Source organism: Anabrus simplex, chromosome 1 (genome assembly GCF_040414725.1).
Source record: "Anabrus simplex isolate iqAnaSimp1 chromosome 1, ASM4041472v1, whole genome shotgun sequence".
NCBI classification, from domain to species: domain Eukaryota; kingdom Metazoa; phylum Arthropoda; class Insecta; order Orthoptera; family Tettigoniidae; genus Anabrus; species Anabrus simplex.
The window spans coordinates 551408403-551420948 of NC_090265.1; the positions used below are offsets into that span (position 1 = coordinate 551408403).

Genomic DNA, 12546 nt, shown 5'->3' on the forward strand with positions numbered 1-12546 from the left:
AAGAAAGTTCAACACCTGGAAGTAAAGTGAGTAAGGAACCAATCACTGGTCTTGAGTGCTCATGTTGATGGTTCACACCATTTAAAATCACTTTTATTGGGAACCGTTGGTCAAGAAAATTTGCACCATGTTTCCCAACAGGGTAGGAGAGGGGGTGGTATAGAATTTCTGATCAGTAGATTGCGTGCCTAAGCCTGGGTTCAATTCCAAACCTCCCCGCAGTGTTCACATGGAGAGAGGACATTAAGCCTTGTGTACACCCCTTGGTGTTGTTTGACAGTAGTAGGCTATTAAGCCGGCACTGGGTTTCACCCTGTCCCTTCCTGCTATGATACATCACGTCATTCATTTAATCTCGGTAACTTATCTGATGAGGATGACGCCAGGAAGGGCTATGAAGATTCATCTTGCTTCATACCCAACCACGTAGAGGAATGGTATAAGTGTTGGATGTACACATATATAGTAACAAATTTAATAAAATGCTCTCTGCAGAGTTTCAGCCTACCAATATAATTTTAACCCAGGTTAAAAATGTTAATCAAATGAAAGACCACTCTAGTTCTTAAAAAATTCTATTACTATATTCATGCATGATTTACAAGCAAGGTCGATCAGTCAGTGTAAAATTTATCACTCATGACTGTCAAATAATGAATGACCTCAGGCCTGTCCCTTTCTAGCATAAGAAGGAGAATCTGGAGGAAACAGGCATTAAACATTTTAAATCAAACGAGCCACATGAACTGCTGTTGTAGGCTGACCTCCTGTATTCTGCCTTCACACCATCCTGGTACTTATGCATTTGATAAAGGAAGCATGCGACTATACACACTAGAATCCCATCTAACCAAATCACTAAAAATTGTGCTTTACGCGGGAGCACCAGAAAAGCACTTCCGAAAGTTTTTTAGTGAACCTTTTCATCATACAATACCGCAAAAAATTTAAAAACACCAACAAAAATGTCTAGTACTATGTTTGTTTAGGTCTAAGAGTTATAATTTGTCATTGATAGTAAGACCAGTTGTTTACGGCAGTGCTACCGCTATGATGCACTGGTTGTACTTCCGCGTGGAAATGTGTACAGTATAGTACAGTGCAATACAGTATACACTCTCAGATTTTTAGCATGTACACTGTACTGTACCCTCATGGTCAAAAGACACCTGCCAGTTGAGATTTGTATTCAATTTGGTGCATCTGATACCTCACTGTACATTAATGCCTGTAGTAGTTCTGAAATTCAATTATTCCGCTCAACTGAAGCAACATCGGTCCCATCATTGGTTAAATGGGACTCTAGTGAAAAATGTAATATTCGGAAACCTCTTTCTGAAACCTAATCTCAAAACTGCAAGGAGAAAAAAAAAAAAAGAGAGAGACTGAAATTGTCCTCTTTCATGGTATGTAAAAGAACCAAGGTTTTTTACATTTTATTTGTGCTGTCAAAGCAGAGGGACTGCAAATGTATAAAATGTAAACCATTAGTTCTCTAGCACAATGGCTACAACATGGATTAACGTAGAAGAATGCGTCACCACCACTGCTGCATTAACAAAACAACAAAGCAAGCAAACTTGGGATTTTATCCAACTTAAGTCAGGGCACCAACAGTTTTATGTGGAGTCAGAACCATTGGTGCATCCTCTTTTTATTTTTTTCCACTGACCTGATTCTGAACCACAGATGTTACAACTATTGAAAAATAATTGGTTAATCTTCTACTGGAGAGATGGTAAAAAGATACACAAGCAAATAACTTGGCTAGAATGAAACTGAATTCGGTGCCAATGGGGAACCTAGTTAGTGCCTTTAAAAGAAGAAAGACGTTTATGATTAAATCAGACAAACCTGGCTGTACTGGGACATTCAGTTTTGGGAATTTGAATACTGTTATAATAATAATAATAATAATAATAATAATAATAATAATAATCTCATTATTGAAGAAACGGGCTGAACAGTTTTGTCACAGAATAGAGCGTACTTTAGAAGAATTCTTCAAAGATATAAGCAATGATTATAATTACCTCCTCCTTTGAGAAATGCTTCCTATTTAAGACCTAATATGTATATATACACACACAGGCATACATACATATTTTTAATCTGTAGTTAGAAGAAATTGATGAATGATAGATGTAAAAATCTCCCCAAAATTCAAAACTGGAACAAGAGTGGTTTGGAGCATCGATATTCCTCATATTCTAGGCTGAAGAATTTTAAGTTAATTGAAAAAAGAAAAAGCCCCATAATCAGCTACCTTACTACTAAATAGATCAATTTGAGGATTTCATTAGGGTAATCAAGTTGCTATTATTTTAATGTGAGATACTTGATATCCGAGAATATTCTCCACAGTAAAGTATTCTTTCAATCAGAACTATAGAGAGTGTGCCTATTTGTGTAATTTATCAAGATTATTATGTACTGAGATTACAGTTATATTGAACATTTTCTCCTGAATCCAAACAATCTTCCAGGGCCTGGAATCCAGGCAATTTTCCATTTCAGCCTTTAGTTCTAATATGTCCAAATAACTTTCCCCTATCTATCTAACCATGTAGTAGATCTTGAAGAAAGAACGATAGTTTAATGAATCCATACTTGTTATTTTGTAGCAAAATAAAAAGCTTTAGCATAAAAGAGTCAAGAACTAAACTGAAAGACATGCTGATTGAGCAACACTTTACATGAATTATTAGAAGTATTACCCCTACAAACAATTCAAATTGAAGAGCTGACCTGCATTTTTGACAGGATTCACCTAGACAATAGTACTGAATCCTGAAGCACAATGCAAATTAGCAAAACTGTGTATGGGGAAATTAAATTCAAGTTAGGATACTCCTGCTATAGAATTATGAAGCAGCCAGGCTGCACAAGTCAGCATAGTTACATAGTATGACATGTAGAAGTGTGTGTTTAAGATGCATGAATATGAGATATCCGTAACATACTTATCTTCTATAAGTTGTTCATCACAAGTGTAAAATTTCAAACAAGGAAATTCTTAGCGAAGTCAGAAAGTCAATTCAATGAATGACAGGAATAAGTAGCAATGTTAAATGTGTGGAAAGAACTTTATTCTTTCTATAATTTACTTCAACTTTACGATAATAAGATGATTTTGTCATTCTGTTATCTGCAAGTATAGGCTACATAAAAAATAGCAACTTTTCTAAGTTTAAATGGCATGCAGCAACAATGGAAGAGGAGTAGCTGACTACATAAAACACAGTAATTGAGATGTTACAGCTATATTTTGAGGAACTAATATTCACTTTTAACACAACACAAAGAAAAAGTCCTGGATGGGAGTGAGATAGGTGTACACATGTAAGGAAATTATATTTTGTTTATATGCAAAGAAAAGGATCCATAAAGTAGTTTTCTATGGCAATTGTCAACTAAGAAACTGGCCCTACTACAAAACTGCTGTAGGCTTAACTTTGGATAGTCAAATACAATGTACTACACTAGTCCAAATGCAATACTTGCTTGTATTATGCCGTAAGTAATAAGCAGTCTATAAAGTGTAGTTACAGGCTTTTAGAGTACATTCTTTGACTTGTGGTACACAAAGCATTTGGTATCCTACAGACCTACTATTAGTGAACAAGTATGTTTCCACAATAAAACATCTTCAGCCAAGTAAAATCTCCATCTTATGACTATCAGGGCAACATAAACAATACTCCAAGACATGCATTACCTGAGGACAAGCACACTTACAATAATATAATATCTGATTTATGTAGTATCATTGTCGTAATTGAATTCTTGAGTTTAATGTTGCGCTGGTGTAGGTTCCGTAATGCAACGTTGATAATTATCAGGAAGAACTGAAAAATAACAGAAAGAAATAAATTCCAAAATTTACAACCTAAAAATATAACTACAGTAGAGAGTCATGGAAAATTACAAAATTCTACTTCCAGTTCTATTAAAGCCAAAAAAAAAAGGCATACATGGGAAACAGGACAATTATTCAAATCAGATCCTAACTATTACTTTCTATTAATCCCCATTACTATACAGCTTTCAAAGCTTCCTTCCTCTTGATCACAAAAGTGAGCTGCCCTGAGGGTGTTACCTTTTCTCTCCAGTCAGCGAGTCTACTGTAGTTCATTACTGTATATGCAGTTCAATCTCTCAGTTTTCAACAGAAAGGTAAGTGTTGGGACATCAAACACTGTCTCTGTTTAAATTAATTAGCACGTAAAATTAAAGAATTAAAAAAAAAAGCAGTCTGAATAAATGCAAGAAAATACTTGTATTAGCAGTTTTTCAGGCATTAGTTTATAATCATATGAATACAAAGTGTTGAGCCTTTACCTCAAAATCCGACTTCGAATCACATGATTTCGAATTACTAGTCAATTCGCAATTCAGAAGTGCCAACCCTTGCCGTGTTACAAAACAATCTAAGGCCCGTTACTGCATGCAGTTAACCTTGATTCACAGTTTATACCTTTCAAATGCTATGAAAAAAGAACTATTTCCAAAATGTATCCACGAAGGTGCATTTACAGTATTCAAATAATGCACCTGGATGTCTCACTGGCAAACATAACCTCACACAACGAAAGGAAAAAACACCACAATTCAAAGACGAGGAGAAATCTATGCTGAATCCCATGTGCAAGTGCATTATTCATTGCATTACTATACTGAATGCATTTTAGATGCCTTGTATTTACACAGAAAGTACCCGATGCTCTTAAAATCAAACTTTCCTATGGCTCTATCCTTGTACGATTTCCTGCCACGGCACTTCTCTCGTACTTCAGAAATGTAAACACTTGCCGCATCACAAAGTATTCTAAGACCCATTAATACATGCAATCACCTTGATTCACAGTTTAAACCTTTCAAATGCCATGGAAAGAACTATTTCCGAAATGTATCCAACAAGGTGCATTTACAGTGTTCAAATAATGCACTTGGATAAATCACTGATGAACATAACCTCACGCAAAAAAAAAATCACAATTCAAAGACTAGGATAAATTATACTGGTTCCCCTGTGCAAATGCATTATTTTTTGGATTTCTGTACCGTTTGCATTTTTAGATGCTTTGTACTGGCATGGAAAGTGCCCGACGCCCTTAAAACATTGTGGCTTATTGAACTTTCCTATGACGAGGGGATAAAGTTTCTTGCTTTCATGTGCATTGCAATGCACTACAATGACCTCCAACACCCCACCCTTGTACGATTCTCCAGCTGGCACTTTCTCCTTTAAAACCATAAGACTGTTTGGGCTCGCATTAAAATAAAGCAAGTTTTTAGTCAACTGTCGGCATCGCCAGTGTTCGCGGATTCTATTTTTCCGCACACTGCCTTAAAATTAAACACTGCCTGTTGCGTGATAATACGGCGTTCCTTAAAAGGTTGAATACAAAAGAGTTCCGATTTCATTCAATTTAGCAATCATGAAGCGCACTGTAGTGAGTGTAAGTACGGAAAGCTACCCCTTCACGTTCCAGAACACTCGTTCTATTATGACGCGGATTAATTTAGAGATGAAATTACTCTGTAACATACTATTGATTTAAAATGTAAAGGCAGTTTCGAATTAAAAGTCTGAATTTTGGTAATGGGGCAGACATTGTACTTTGAATTACAAATTATCCGTATTTCGAATTAAACAATTTAAATAACATGCAAAATTGTATGTCATGTTTCCGGGAACGAGAGCTTCTTCGAATTAGGCGGGATTTTGAATTAACCAATTTTGAATTACCGAGGTTGTACTGTACTAACAAGAAGTAAATAAGGTTTCTCTGGGCATAAAAAAATTCAAACAGCTACAAAGTTGTTAACTATAGCCTGCATCAACTCAAGTCCTAAGCGGTCCCTTTGATGTTATACCAGTAGTCAACTGAAGAACTGAGGGAAGTATCCTGTGTGTGAGCCCTTTCCCCTTCTCCATCTTGGTTCTTATCCTGAACCTGGCCGGTAATGCAAGAGGCTTTTATGTAACATACTGTAAATAACATCAAAGGGACCGCTTAGGACTTGAGTTAACTCCGGGTATAGTACACATCTATAACCAACGTTAGATAACCTGGAAAGTCAAGGTATACCAAGCAAGTATGTGGAATGAGTTGGAATAGCCAACTTTTAGTTAAAGCATTACAAGCACTTTGTATGTGCAATGTTTACTTCTGCATAAATGGTATATGAACATAATCTCATTCCCTTTTAACTTTCCCATTCAAATGAAAGAGTTGTTAAATTTAAACTTAATCAGGCAAGTAGTGCGTTAAAGTATCTTTCGAGGGGGGGTGTCTTGACTGTGCAACAACCATGGAGACAAAGTATCAAGCTCACTTCACCAACACGCTTCCACGTATGGAAGAGCTTTCAGTGTATTGCTGTATAACCGTGCATTTGACAAGTTTGCTTATTATTGCAACTCTCTTTCTTCTTAATACTTAGTCAAATAGCATTATTAAGTAAGTAGCCAGTCTTTGTTTTGGTGTCCAGGATTTAGTTAACATAGTTGTTAAAGTCTGTGCAAAGTAAAGTTTAGTGACGCAAATCATGGTAGTACCTACTCTGGAGAATGAGACAAGGTTAGTTGCCGCGACTATTGGCACTCCTAGTATTAATCAAGAAAGAAAGGAACATAAAACCGTGGGGTAAGTTGTTTCACTGAAGATAAAGTGCAATAAAGTGAAGTTATCGGACAAGAACGATTCCTTTACAATGGACACAGTTCAGCAAAAAGTTAACCATTTTTTCTCCAGAAATGAATGCCAACAGTTGACAACATTTTTTAGTGTCTGAATAGTGATAAAAATTTTCTTTCACTTTCAACTGCAGTACTCCATAGGCTTTGAAATACTTCAAATTTCATAATGTGTAGGTGTAAATAACTGCTTAACCCTTAATAAATTTTTTCTTGTCATTTTCAAAGGAAATTCATTTTTTGTTTATTCAAATTATTGGCCATCGGCTTCTACATACTCCGCCCATTTATGAATACCATGCCAGAAAAACTGCCTGCCTTTTGCATTAAACCAATCGTCCAGCCATTTTCCAACTTCCATCGTGTGGGACCCATTTACCGAGTTTATTGATCATCCCCATTGCTCGTAAACGTCTGCTGATTGTTTCTCGTGACACATTTAATGCCTGTGTCAATTGCTGTCGAGTTTGATCATCATCTAGTAACCCCTGCAATTTCTCATCTTCGCACTTTTGTGGTCTACCAGAGTGTGCACTGTCTTTCACATTGAAAAGACTACGTTTAAATTGTCAAAACCATATCTCGCATGTTTTAATCGATGGAGCATGTTCACCATATGTTTCTATCAGCAAACAATGACTTTCCACAGCCCTTTTCTTTTGATTACATTGACATGATCCCTCAACGATACAACACAGACGCTTATGTTTGGCGGACTCCCTTGTGTGTGTTGGTAGATTAATTTGGTTTGATGAACGTTCAATACGGACCCATAAAATGAAATTCATATCTCTTGAAGTTAATGTCAAACAAACTGATGTATGTGTCAAATTCATATGCTGCGTACTGTTCCCTGGCGCCATCTCTTACCGAAAAAATGTCCGTTATGAAAGGTTGACCGTCTGAGAGAGGTTATGGAATCGGTAGTGTTAAACATAAGTTGGAACACAATAACCCAGGCATTGTGTGTGTTAACATTTCTCGCAAATGTACCTTTAATTGTATACTGTATACAGTACTGTACTGTACTCACATGAGAAAGTTTTAGATGGGCAACTGCAGCTGCGATGTACAGTATTAAAGAGACAAAAACACTTCTATGCAAACCTCTATTGCGTACACTATTACCATTCACCATGTTAAAATTAAGAACATATGAGTTTTTTAAACTTTAAATCAACATGTAGCGCTCCTTATACCGGCCTTGACAATTGCTTGTGAATCCCAGCATAAAGCTGTAATTGGAAAGTTTCACCATAATGCCGCTGGAGCGCTGGCCTCCTAGTCACTGACAGGAAGCTGTATATCGCAAATTGCCGCATGTCCAGCTTTATTTATATTGTTTTGCTGGCGTAAATGTTGGCAATGTGGTCCCTGTTAGCTTGATGATATTAACAGCTGATAGTTATGTGGTAGTGAGTTTAATTTTTTATTGTGCAGTGTGGTGTATTTTAAAAATTGTGTTTACAAAACTTAGAATTTGTGATATTATTGTGTGCCTTTGTGTACTTCGAGCAGAAATTTTCTGGAAACAAGAACAAATGTAATGAGTAGCTCAAAGTGATTTCTCGCCGTAACATCGTCTTAAACAAGAATTTTAATTTATGCGCTAATTTGTCTTTTCATGGTGTTTGCTTTTCTTTAACCGTGTTTGGAAATATATGTATTGCTGTGTGCCTTTTTGTATTTCGAACAGGAAAAAAAAAAAAAAAAAAAAGAGGCTAAGGGACACTATCATTTCACTAATTTTCTGTAGACCAGGACAAAACTAAGGAGTGGCTCAAGGCAGTTAGCACTTTCATCTTAGTCTTCCATTTCTATTTCAGGTATTTACCTTCTTTCTTAATTTGTTTACTCCTCCAAAGTTGGCATCCTTGTTGATGTGCATCCCAAGGCCTCGTGCAATGCAGACTGGTGTGCCAAGAGAAAAATAGGGAAAGATAACAATCCCAGACCTTTTACACTTGTTGGTGTACATCCCATGGCCTCATGCAATGCAGACCTGTATGCCAAGAGAAATAGGGGAAGATAACAATTCCATCCTAGCGTCACAGTTCCAGTTTCCCTCGGACTCTGTGGTGGTACTTCGGCAGGAAACATCATGTTCACCCTCCCTCTTGGAGCAGAACTTATAGTCTTCTGGACAAGATCTTCGGGTCAGAGCTTCAACCTGCAGAATGTGCTGTATCTTGTGGAAACCCTCCTCGATCTTTCTCTGTCCATCTTCCTCCTTCTTCTGATCTTCCATCTTCACCTCCACCTTCTTCTGCATGGTCTTCTGGCTTTCCTCCATCATGTTCTGGCTTTTTTCTAACCTTTTCTGACTTTCTTCTGGCCTACCTTCTGGCTTTCTTCTATTTTCCCCATTATCTTATGGCATTCTTCCATCCTCTTCTCTATCACACTTGGCTTTCTTCCATGATATTCTGGCTTTTTCTCAACTCCACAATTTTTTTAAAATTAATTTTTTAGCCAACATAGGACTACTTAGTCAGGTTTATGGACGTTTTACTTCTTTTTGGCAGCCCAATACTGATTCATCCTTTCTGAACATAATTTTCTTTCTGCTTCTGGAATCATTCTTATTTTCTGCTTGTTGATTTTTTTCTGTAGTCTAGTGTTTTTATCTTTCAGTATTTTGAGTGTATTTGTTTTGTATTTTAATCTTCTACAATATGCAACTCTCTCATGTCTTCTTTAAGTTCTGTGATCCATCTAATTTTATTCTTACTCTTCCATAATTTTTCTTTTATTTTTCTACTGATTCTATTTTCTGGAGACCATATTAGACGCCCCAGGAATGATAATCGTTTCTTTTTCATTGTGCTAGTCACAGGTTCTATTTCTTTATAAACTGTCTCATTGGAAGCTAGTCTCCAGACTCTGTTTACTTGATAATTTTTCTCACTGTTCTCCTTTCTAACTTGAGTACTCTATCTATTGCAACTGTGTTTCTTATTTTGAATAATGTTTCACATGCATATGTAATTTGTGGCTGGGTGACCGTTTTGTAGTGTTTGAATTTGGTTGCTATTGAGAGGCACTTTTTATTATATGTTTTCTTGGTAACATGCTGTGCTGTAACCAGTTTATCTATTCTATTTTTCCATGCTGGTTTCTCGTTCAGGTTGTATGTAATTATTTCACCCCTACCACCTCAAGGGTAGTGTCCTGGAGCGCGAGACTTCGGGTCGCGGGATACGAATGGGAAGGATGACCAGTACCTCGCCCAGGCGGTCGCAACTGCTATGCTGAACAGAGGCCTTGTGTTGGGGATGGGAAGATCGGAAGGGATAGACAAGGAAGAGGGAAGGAAACTGCCCTGGCCTTAAGTTAGGTACAATCCCCACATTTGCCTGGAGGAGAAGTAGAAAACCATGGAAAACCACTTCAAGGAGGGCTGAGGTGGGAATCGATCCCCCCCTCTACTCAGTTGACCGCCCAAAGCTGAGTGGAACCCGTTCCAGCCCTCGTACCACTTTAGAAATTTCGTGGCAGGGACCAGGAATCGAACTTGGCCTCTGGAGGGGAGGGGTGTGTGTGTGTGTGTGTGTGTGTGTGTGTGGCGGCGGCAACTAATCACACTAATCGGGTAGTTTTAACCCCGGAATTTTCTTTCACTGAGTAATCCTTTAGGCGGAGTCGTATATGCCATACGACAGCAACACAACACATTTTTATCCAAGATAATCTGAACTTTAACATTTACACACTGTCAAGTAAGAACCATTACTGTTATGACGGTAAGGCGAACGTATGAAGTGTTGTTACCTGAGCAATGAACAGTTTACATTGTATTTACTCAAAATACTTTTCTCTCACTGAATTTTTATTTTTAATTATTCTTTTTCTTTTTTGCTCTGTTTTACGTCGCACCAACACAGATAGGTCTTATAGCAACGGTGGGATAGGAAAGGGCTAGGAGTGCAAAGGAATCTGCCGTGGCCTTAATTAAGGTACAGCCTGACGTGAAAATGGGAAATCACGGAAACCCTCTTCGGGCCTGCCGACAGTGGGGTTCGAACCCACTACCTCCCGGATGAAAGCTTACAGCTGTGCGCCCTTAACTGCAGGGCCAACTCACCCGGTATTTAAAATTCTAGCGCAAGGTATGAATGAAATGTAATCTGAAAATATATATATTGAATTTAAAATTTAAATATGTTTGAGTCAAAATATTTATGTTATCCATACAAGGAATATAGAAAAGGTAAAACTTTTATGTTTTGTTCAGCCCCGTTCCTGAGAGCAGCACTGGAGGAATTTTAAAACTCTAATCTGCTATGTATCTAAATGGCAAGGTAATAAAAGTGATTGCTATTATTCCTCACAGTTAAGGAACGTCAGCTGGACTACTCTATCTTTCCGCAGTTTCATTTCACGACATTATTTTGGCAAATATCAACGAAAGTAACACCTAGGATTAATCATTTTAATAGTGTTAACCTATGTAACATTCTCTGTAATTCTAAATTATGATAAATCAGCAATCAAGGTCAATATCTTTTCCATAAAAAAGTATGCATTTCTATCGCAAATAGGTAAGGCCGCCAGCGCCACGTGTCGAGCTGTGTAACTACTCCGATTACAGTGCATGGACCCGATTGTCAAGGCCGGTAAGGAGCTAGCTAGAGCGACGCATCAAATCGGCCGTGCTACAGCACTGGTTCATTTATGAATCAAAATCCGCCAGAGAAACATCTTCTGAAGAGTTAACAGCTGCACACATGTACTGGATAGTAGTAGTCCACAGAGAAGCTTTTGTTGGAAAAATGTAGGCACTTCAAAAGAACTTCCCCAACCGACAGGGTAAAAAATTGCATGTTATAAAAACCCTTTGTTGAAAGATGGATTCATATGTCCAGGAGGCAAAATATAGTTTACTGACCTCAATAGGGAACAAATGCATGCTCCTTAATGTTGGGCCAGACCCATTTGACACTACACTACAGTTGCGTTAACCTCACTCCAGGTTCCTGTGCATGTGTGGACACCTCTGGCAACATGTTACCGCACGATCATTCATTTCCACCGAGTAGTTGATATGTTATATTGCTTTATCTATCTCGCTCTTAAGTTTTCCACAGCAGTGTACTGAACCATTCTGTTCATGGGCTGATTGAAATGTTATTTAATGCATTGGGAATAATTATATGAGACCACAATAAAAGGGCGCGAATTGGAGCAATAGCGTGCTTTTGGGAGTGTCACCGCGTCAGTTTCGGGTGTGATTCACTGTATGACAAGGACAGAGACAAGGGACGCCACACACTTGATGCTAAGGGATTTTCTGATGCCAATCTGCAAGCAAGAAAGGCGGGAGTTTCCAGGCCTGACGAGAAAATAAACTTGAGACGTTTCTCTGCTGACAGATGGAATCCGGAGAAGATTTGATGTTTACCTCAAGTACCGTGAGAAGCACGCCAGCTCCGAACTCAAGTGTACCTGAAGTACCTTGGACGAGGAAAAACTTGGCTTGGGTTATCAAAGCTAATAAATAGTGAGCAGACGCGGCCAGGACCCCACTCTACACTCAACTCCGATCGTGAATGTACGTGACATGTGTCGACTGCGCTTAGGCATAATTTTGTGTAACAAAGCATCTTAGAACTGTTAGATATTAGGAGAACTTTTCTTTGTCTGCGCGGTTAAAATACCGATCAGTCACTTCATAACTGTATTATAAAATAGAGCAGCAATTAGTTAATGATGGTGCAAATTAGACACATTCTCATTCAAGTAAAGCCTGAATGCTAACTGGCTCTCAGAACTTTGTGAGCTCAGACTCAACTGTGTAGATTACCAGTCTTGTATTTGAACTTTTCATGTAGATAGAAATTAAT

The 12546-nt window shown here is 37.9% G+C and overlaps 1 protein-coding gene across 1 annotated transcript in view; it reads right to left on the bottom strand.

Moving 5' to 3' along the window:
- Window positions 1-2779: 2779 nt before the first annotated feature.
- The window catches only part of vret (vreteno), a 392221-nt gene continuing 382454 nt past the window's right edge, over window positions 2780-12546 (bottom strand). The window contains exon 15 of the mRNA XM_068225072.1: window positions 2780-3848. The gene's annotated coding sequence lies outside the window, so the exon portion shown is untranslated. The remainder of the gene's footprint in view (window positions 3849-12546) is intronic.